This window comes from Papio anubis, chromosome 4 (assembly GCF_008728515.1).
Source record: "Papio anubis isolate 15944 chromosome 4, Panubis1.0, whole genome shotgun sequence".
In the NCBI taxonomy this organism is placed as follows: Eukaryota; Metazoa; Chordata; class Mammalia; order Primates; family Cercopithecidae; genus Papio; species Papio anubis.
Genome location: NC_044979.1, coordinates 36,514,371 through 36,524,243, shown reverse-complemented (window position 1 = coordinate 36,524,243; position 9,873 = coordinate 36,514,371). Strand labels below are relative to the sequence as shown.

At 38.3% G+C, this 9,873-nt stretch overlaps 1 pseudogene; it reads left to right on the top strand.

The window, feature by feature from the left end:
* The first annotated feature begins 228 nt into the window (after positions 1–228).
* LOC101025453 lies at positions 229–9,392 on the top strand (annotated as a pseudogene).
* The last annotated feature ends 481 nt before the right edge of the window (positions 9,393–9,873 follow it).

The following is a 9,873-nucleotide window of genomic DNA, read 5'->3' as shown; positions in this document are numbered from 1 at the left end:
TTTTCAATATATATCATCTATACCGTGTGTGTGTATATATACACGTTTGTCCGCCAGAATATGATATGTAATAGCCCCAAATTCAAAACATATAAATGACCCTCAATAGGATATTGGCTAAGTAAATTATGATATATTCATATAATGTATCATCTGCTACAATTTATAATCATGAGAAGAGGAAGATGGGTTCAGGACAGTGGCCATTAGGGTCTGGTGTAGGCAAACATGCCAGGAAAGAAGTCTGAGATCCAATGTGAGAGAAGCAAGGAGAATGAGCTTCAATAGACAACAGAAAACAAAGTGTTTCAAAAAGGGGAAAGAAGTCAAAGGTTTTGAAAAAAAAAAAAATCAAAACAAACGAACAACAACAACAACAAAAAACCCCACCAAAATCTTAGAATACCTCTGTTTAATTTTCAGTTCAGGAAATCCTTCACAGCTAGAAGCAACTTCTGCTGCTTCTGCTTCTCTTGCGCACAGGCTGCCCTTGCCTCCTTAAGTCCCCAGCATCGTGGCTGCTTTGGCATCTCTGTAGCTTGTGGAAGCCTGTCTGTGCTACCTGCTGAGCCCACACCAGCTCCCCCGACAGGAAGGCAACCCTGTCCCTAGCACCTCATGAAGTTCAATGGCCTTGTAATGGTTCATAGAGAACCCCACCCTCCCATGCCCGCAAAATTCATGCCCACCCAAAACCTTAGAATGTGACCTTATTTAGAAATAAGATTTTTGCAGATATAAGAATCAAGATGAGATTATAGAACCGGGCATAGTTGTTCATGCTTGTAATCCTAGCCCTTTAGGAGGCCAAGGCAGGAGGATTGCTTGAGGCCAGGAGCTCAACACCAGCCTGAGAAACATAACAAGAACTTGTCTCTACAAAAAAATAAAAAATTAGCTAGATGAATCCCTATAGTTCAAGCTACTCAGGAGGCTGAGGCAAGACGATCACTGAAGCCCAGGAGTTCAAGGTTTGTGGTGAGCTATAATCATGCCACTACACTCCAGCCTCAGTAACATAGCAAGACCTTTTTTGTTTTGTTCTGTTTTGTTTTTCTTTGTTGTTGTTGTTTGTTTTTTAAGTGAGATTATACTGGATTTGGGTGGGCTCTAAATCTACTGAACATGTCTGATTAAAGACAGAAAGGGACACAAAGCTGGAAATTTCTACAGACGCAGTTAGCAAAAGTATCTCACGATAAATATGTGAAAACAAAGTACTGGGAATAAGCTTGGTTTTGATTACCTGATTCCTGACAAGTCTGCAAATCATGGTTCTTCATTAGGTAGGCTGACAAAAAGCTTATCCAAAAGTTGGTATGCACTATCTTGAAAACATATCTTGAAGCATTATTGTCATTATTATGCAGGGTACACTGGGCCCTAAAACCTCCAAAATGTAAGGAAAAGTCAAAAGATATCACGCTCAAATGAAACAGATGGAGAGTAACAAAATGGAGGGAAGAATGGCCAACTTTACAATTTGTTTTTAAATGAATCACTGAAGGTACTAAGAAATTTCCCAGGTCTCTATCAGGAGACCCTATTGTCTTCTCAAGAAGATTTTAATTTAATTTAATTTAATTTAATTTTTTGAGACAGGGACTCTCTCTGTCACCCAGATTGGAGTGCAGTAGTGTGATCATAGCCCACTATAATCTCGATCTCCTGGGCTCAGAATCTTGCTTCAGCCTCCCAGGTAGTTGAGACTCCAGGCACGTACCACCACACCTGGCTAATTTTTTAATTTTTGTAGAGTCGAGGTCTTGGTATGTTGCTCAGGCTGGTCTCGAACTCCTGGCCGCAAGTGATTCTCCTGCCCAGTCTCCCAAAGTGTTGGGATTACAGGCATCAGCCACGGCACCCAGCCTGTGCCCATATTTTCTGAATTCTGGTTTTTGCCTTCTTAGCTGCATCTGCTCCACCACTTGCAACTGCATCTCAGTGCCAATGGTTGCCTTCATCTGGTCCCTCCCAATTTCTCCTCCTTTCCATAATATATCAGTCAATGGAATAGCAGGAAATAAAAGGCAAACACAAAGACTGTAACCAAGTGAGCTTAATAAAAATATTATCTAAAGAGTTATGGACAAGGTTAAGGAAACAGAAACAGTGTGATGTAACACTTAGGGACAATCAATAGTGGGAAATTATTGTCATTCCAGAACTAAAGGGAAAAGAATGGGAAATAGTGTTTGCAGAGCCTGGAAAAAGTTTGGAGCCATAGAAGAGAAATTGCTCGAAAGAAGCTGTAACTATACAACGCAGCCGCTGCCAAAACTGTGGGCAAGCAAAGGTAGAAGAGATAGGAAAATACTCCAGCCTCTTTCTCCTCCTGCCATCCAATAACCTGCTGTGTCATCCCTTTGGTCAAACCCAGCTGGAAGCAAAAGGGCAAGAGAACCCTGGTCATGGAATTTATAGAGATCAGTGTCCTGGGATACCCAGGGTAAAGGGCATGCTATGAATCAAGGCATGAGTAGGGGGAAGCAAACAGAATCACCAGCACAGTTCACCTCTTCTGCCACTCAGCATCCAGTCTTGACCTTTGCCTGAATAAAAATTTTTGACCTCAACACAGGAGAAGCATAAAGTCTTATCAGCCACGGTGTAATTGCTGAGTGATGTCAGTTCTGTCACGCTTCCTATGGAACTAAATCGTAATGTTAACTACCATTAGTTCTCTTTATAAAATGTATGATGGAAAAGGGGAAAAACAACTAACTTAAAACTAGCTGGTTACAAGACCTAAACTGACAACAACAGCTTCCCACTTTCAACATCCATTCTCCTATCCTTCACCAGCAGATTGCACAGAATTCTTCACCTGGTAGAGTTCATCAAGCCTTCCTTCCTGCAAAATATGTTTCCTAGGTGCTTCTGACATTTTCAAGCTATTCGTTTTCCATTGATGTGCTTTGAGCTGGGCATTCCAGACTTTAAGGTTATCATTTTTCTTTATGTACACTCCCTAGAGTAGCCAGAAGAGCCCAGTCCACCCCCACAATCCACCACATTGTTACCATAGCTGCAAACATTGGCCAGAGCATCTCATTAGCTCAACTTCAAACAAGAAATTCTAAGGCAAATTCTGCAGATGCCGTTAATAGAGGTTAGCCTCCAGGGCAGGGAACAAGGCAGAGCAGCCTGGAGAATGGATGTGATAGAGCACTCAGATAATAATCAGCATACTTGGCCACATTGACATTTTTTTAAATGCTTGTTTTTTTTAACTTATAACTCCTGAATTAGAAATTCTTGTAACTCCTGAATTAGAAATTTTAAGATTGAGAAGACACATCTTTATAACCGAGTAGAAATAGCCATACTTATCCCTCTAAATCAATGTGAAAGATCATCTAAGTGACTGTGCTGTGTGCCTCCAGTGGTCTCCAGGCTTCCTCCTCAGCTTCCCACTGGCTGTCAGGCCCAGCAATCTCTAGCCATCTGCTGAAACCTTCTGTGGCAGTCACTGATTTGCCACAGGGCCATTATTGCTATCATTGCTCCAGAGTGAACAGCAGGACAATCTGCACTGGTGTAGTGTCCTGGGATCAGCTGCCAAGCCTGCCTGAGCCCTCTGCCCCTGCAGCAGCTATACAGCAGAAAAGATAAGAGAGTTGATAACAATAAAATGCAAAAATTCTTCTTCAAAGAGGCAGATCTGCTTTTTGCACCCCTGGAAAGCAGAGACAACTGCAACTTCTGAAATTAATGAAGACAATGAAGATTATTATGCAGCCATGCCACCTTTAAAACTATTCATGGAGATACCTAGTGTAGATTGGAGAGAGCTGTTTTTCCAAACTATTGAGCATGGTGACTTAGTGATTAGAAAAACTAGTTTTATACAGGAATTTTAATTTTTCATGGTGTTGATTTGTTGATGAAGCGGCATCATAGGAGATACATTCTGCTTAGAAATCACAGGTCTTTCTCCATTAAGAAATGTGTCTTCTCCAGACACATGAAAAAATGCTCATCATCACTCGCCATCAGAGAAATGCAAATCAAACCCACAATGAGATACCATCTCACACCAGTTAGAATGGCAATCATTAAAAAGTCAGGAAACAACAGGTGCTGGAGAGGATGTGGAGAAATAGAAACACTTTTACACTGTTGGTGGGACTGTAAACTAGTTCAACCATTGTGGAAGACAGTGTGGCGATTCCTCAAGGATCTAGAACTAGAAATACCATTTGACCCAGCCATCCCATTACTGGGTATATGCCCAAAGGATTATAAATCATGCAGCTATAAAGACACATACACACGTATGTTTATTGTGGCACTATTCACAATAGCAAAGACTTGGAACCAATCCAAATGTCCATCATGACAGACTGAATTAAGAAAATGTGGCACATATACACCATGGAATACTATGCAGCCATAAAAAAGGATGAGTTCATGTCCTTTGTTGGCACATGGATGCAGCTGGAAACCATCATTCTCAGCAAACTATCACAAGGACAGAAAACCAAACACTGCATGTTCTCACTCATAGGTGGGAATTGAACAATGAGAACACTTGGACACAGGAAGGGGAACATCACACACCAGGGCCTGTTGTGGGGTGGAGGTAGTGGGGAGGGATAGCATTAGGAGATATACCTAATGTAAATGATGAGTTAATGGGTGCAGCACACCAATATGGCACATGTATACATATGTAACAAACCTGCACGTTGTGCACATGTACCCTAGAACTTAAAGTATAATTTTTTAAAAAAAATGTGTCTTCTCATAATAACCATAGGGGTTATTTATCATCCTATCAAACTGGACATCATTCAAGCTGGAATCAAGGATATTGATAGATGCCATGCAAAGCTTGCACTATCTCTCGATACTGCATCTCTTCCACCACACCTATCTGGTATTAAATTAGGCGTAATTAGCCCTGAAGAACTTCCTTTGTGCTACAGGAGGCGTGTTGAACTGAATAACAATTCTTTGGAGCCTACAAAAACATCACGCAGAGTTCAGTGGGATTTGTTAATCCAGGAGTAATTTTTTTCTAGAAAAAGTAGGAATAGACTAATCTAACCCAGCACCTTAAAAAAACATATTTAGGGCCAGGTACAGTGGCTCATGCCTGTAATCCCAGCACTTTGGGAGGCTGAGGCAGGCGAATCACAATGTCAGCAGTTCAAGACTAGCCTGACCAACATGGTGAAACCATGTCTCTACTAAAAATACAAAAATTAGCTGGGCGTGGTGGTGCCTGCCTATAATCCCAGCTACTCAGGAGGGTGAGGGAGGAGAATCACTTGAATCTGGGAGACGGAGTTTGCAGTGAGCCAAGAGTGTACCACTGCACTCCAGCCTGGGTGACAGAGCGAGACTCCATCTCAAAAAAACAAAAAAAACAAAAAAACAAAAAACACCACCAAAAAACATATTGAGGGGATACAAGTGCAGTTTTGTTACATAGATGTATTTCACACTGGTGAAGTCTGGGCTTTTAGTGTACCCATCTCAAAAATAATGAACATTGTACCCAATAGGTAATTTTTTTATTCCTCACCCTCCTTCCACCATCCCACCCTTCTGAGTCCCTAATGTCTGTTATTCTACTCCATATGTCCATGTGTACACATTATTTAGCTCCCACTTAGAAGTAAGAACATGTGGTATTTGACTTTCTGTTTCTGAGTTATTTCACTTAGGATAATGTACTCCAGTTCCATTCGTGTCGCTACAACCATCCACCACATTTAATGAAAGACCTGCAGAGCAATAATTTCTCTTAAGACAATTTTTTTTTCTGCATTAAGAAAGAATCAATATGTATCTTGGGCTTTAAAATAGGTGAAGATTACAGTTTAAGATTGGATGCCATGTGGATGCTGTGAATGAATACAAGAAAACTCTAGAAACAAACAAAACACTGGCATTTCTTGGAGGGTTAAATGTGACAAAGGGAAGTCTGACCAAAGCAACAGAAGATTTTGAGCTTGCATTACAAAACTCTCCAACTCACAGACACTTGTAGAAAGAAGAAGGTAGTTAGAAGAAGAAAAGTTTTTAAATGCTGAAAGTCACTAGAAGAAAGCTTGAGCTTTGGATGAGACTTTGAAAGATGTAAAAACTGCCTCGCAGAAACTTCATAAGTAAGTACAGAGAAAAACAAGCTGAAAAGGAAGAAAAGCAGAAAACAAAGAAAATAGAAACATGTGAAGAAAGTTACATAAGCTCTTAAAAGAGAACAAGAGACAAAGCGCAGTGGCTCCCCAAATTCCAGAATTTGGGGAAGCCAAGGCGGGCAGATCACTTGAGGTCAGGAGTTTGAGACCAGCCTGGCCAAAGTGGTGAAAAGCCTGTCTCTACTGAAAATACAAAAAAGTGGCTGGGCATGGTGGTGTGCACCTGTAATCCCAGCTACTCGAGCGTCTGAGACAGGAGAATTACTTGAACCTGGGAGGCAGAGGTTGTAGTGAGCCAAGATTGCACTACTGCACTCCAGCCTGGGCAAAGAGTGAGGCTCAATCTCAAAAAAAAAAAAAAAAAAAAAAAAAAAAAAAAAAAAAAAAAAAAAAAAGAAAAGGAAAAGAAAAGAAAAAAAGAGAGAGAGAGAAAGGCTAAAGAACAAAAGAAAATCAACTACTTCCTCTTCCTGTTTCTTCTGCTGATGAATCTGTTTCTGCATCATCCTCATTCTCTTCTGGTCACAAAAAGCATAAGAAACATAAGAGGAACTGTTCGAAGTCTGCTTGAAATTCGAAGAGGTATTTGCTTAGAGTATCCTCAAACCAGATAGATAGAGGAGGAAAGGTGAAACCCAGTTTCAACTAATACTTTAGCATCTTTTCTTAACCAAAAACAAGAAGTGGAAAAACTACTGGAAAAGCAGGATAGGTTACAATATCAGAAAACACGAGTGAAAGAGAAAGATAGATACTCTCTCCATCTTCAGGTGAAATAGTGTATTATTTTGGAGACAGGACTGAAGAGCCAAGAGATTTTTGTAATACCGATAAAACCGAGACAAGTAGTAGCAAAGCAGAAAAGCCATATAAATTGGAAAGATATTTTTCCAGTAGAAGAAATTCCTCAGATTCCTTCCATAGGAATTCAAGAAACAAGATAAAAATTTATGATTGTAGATTTGAACAGGATACGGTTGTAGGAGATGTGGTTGTAGGAGGGAAGAAAAGAGTTCTAGAGAAGGTAAAAGCCAGGTTCTATGAGGTATTTCATTTCACCAGCAAACTCAGACCACTACTGGAAGTCAGTTGAGAGATACAAAAAACATTCTAGATCATGTGATTTCGGTAGACGTGAGCTAAGATACTGATCAAATACAAATCAAGGAAAATATGAAATAGAAAACAATTATGGGCAGGATATCAAAACTCAGGTTCCAGAAGATGGACTTATAGCAAAGAACACTCAGAAAGCAGCGTTAAAAAATAAAATAAAATTTACTCAGTATATTTAATCAGATAGGTGGATTTGGGAAAGAAAAAGAAAATAAGACAAAAAATTTGTATGCCAAGGAAATCAGCACCTTTATGCTAAATGTTAGTAAAAGTTTTGGATGTTTTAGTTATACCAGTCCAGGGCAAAAATCTCTGTTTCTAAAGTTATATGCAGAGATTACACAAAGCAAATGTTTTGTAGCTTTTCTCAAATTGCATTTGATTCAGTTGTAAGTCTCTTGTCACAGCTGGATTTTTAGGCTTTTCATGTGTATGTTTATGTACAGTATGTTTCTTACTCTGACATTTTAAATTTATTCACCTACAGATAATTCTCTGAAAGTATTGTTTCTTCATTGTATGATGGTGTATGAGAGTCCATTATACTGGGTCCAATGTATCCTGCTGTTTGAGGGAAAATTAAATCTTTGCATGAACACTTGCATCGTTTTCATCAAACATTGTTTCGTTCCCTTTTCTGTTAAATTTAAAACCCTAAACCTTTGAAAGTGATTATATGTGTTAATGTTTTTAATACCATTTTATATGTATAATTAGTTCAAATATTAAATATTTTTGCATAGTTTCTTTTTTTTTAATAGACTATATGGCAAGGGCAGTGGCACACACTTATAATCACAACACTTTGGGAGGCTGAGGTGAGAGAATCACCTGAAGCCAGGAGTTCGAGACCAGCTTGGGCAACACAGCAAGACCCCATCTCTACAAAAATTGTCTTAAAACATTAGACAAATATGGTGGCATGTGTCTGTAGTCCCAGCTTCTGAGGAAGCTGAGGGGGGAAGATCACTGGACCCTGGCAGGTCAAGGTTACAGAGAGCCATGATTGCATCACCGCTCTCCAGCTTGGGTAGCAAAGTGAGACGCTGTCTCAAAAAAAATATATTACGAACATGAGTATGTGATACTCTGTGTTGCAGAGGACTGGGACTTCACTGTCTAAATGGAAACATTACTTGGCAAAAGCCAACATGCCTTATCATTGTTTCACTTTGATTATATTTTCATTTGGGGGTTTAATGAGTTTGAATAATTTGCAGATGTTATTTTGTTAAAATGGAATTTATTAGATTTAGAATATAAATTATTACAAATTATAGTTAATATAATTATAACTACAAATATTCTTCAATAATATTGTACATGTTTGCTAGTGTCATTTGGAGCAGACATAATTACCAGAGCATATGTGGACTTTAAAACTTTCCTGACATTGATGGATACTCAAGTCTTATCCTTAAACTGGTAGCAGACCTTGGAACTGATACTCTTCTTTTTGTTGAATTTTTGGGATCTGTCATGATGGCATGCAAAACCACAAACCAAAAGTATGGACTATTCATGTAAATAACACAGAGACTTGTAAAAAAAATACAATGTAATATAAACACGAAAGAGTATTTATGGATGCTAATGTGTTTCATTTGGATAATTCATAGAGCTTTGCTATTGGTGAATGAAAACTAAGCTTAAAACACTGATTATATTAAGCATAAACATGGAGTGAAGTAGTGAAGGAATGAAGGGTTTGGGTAAAAAAGGGATACTGTGATTGGAGGAGCAGTGTGAGCACCAAGAGAGGATTTCGTTGGGGCTCAACCTCCTGGCCTAAAAGCCAACACTCCCATTTGAAAGGGTTTATCTAGATCATCACAAGATGACACTGATAACTTTATGTCTGCTTCTGGAAATTCAAACATGATGGAAAGTACATAGACATGTAGAAATACCTCAATGTAACTAGGGATTTGAATTATTTTACTTTAGTTCTTGGTATAGTATTCCTAACAATATTTTGATGATTGTTTTATGTTTCTTTCATTCCATGGGGAAGATTGATTTTTGTACTGAGGTCCTAAAAGCAGGAATGTAATATATATAATAACACATATATAATTTATGTATAAATATGTCAGTTATTTGTATAATTTGTGTGTATATGTGTATATAAGCACAAAAAATATAGAAATGAAGGTATATATTTATTTTTAATATATAAATTATATGTGTGTTTAAATATACAGTTATCTATATAATTTGTGTGTATGTATATAAGCACAAAAAAATTTATTGGAAATCAATGAGTTCCTAAAAGTTTTTCATAGAGCATCTGTGAAAAATATGCTTCAAATGATCAGAAAATATTTTAAAACCATAGTCCTAATTGTTTCTTAGGGGGAAGAGAGTATGAGCAACAGAGTGATGAAATAAAAGGCTAGAAAGTATAGGTCAGAATCTAAAAATATTGTGCATATTCTGGAAAGCTCTAAGGAAGAGGTTTAAAATTATATGTGAGTACAGTGATGAAATGACAAACACATAAACAATAAGGTAATTACATAGCATAAAATAAGAAAACTTACCACACTTAAATGTCTATATGCTAGGTTTTGAGTGATAAATCAATAATATTTTATGTAGTCCA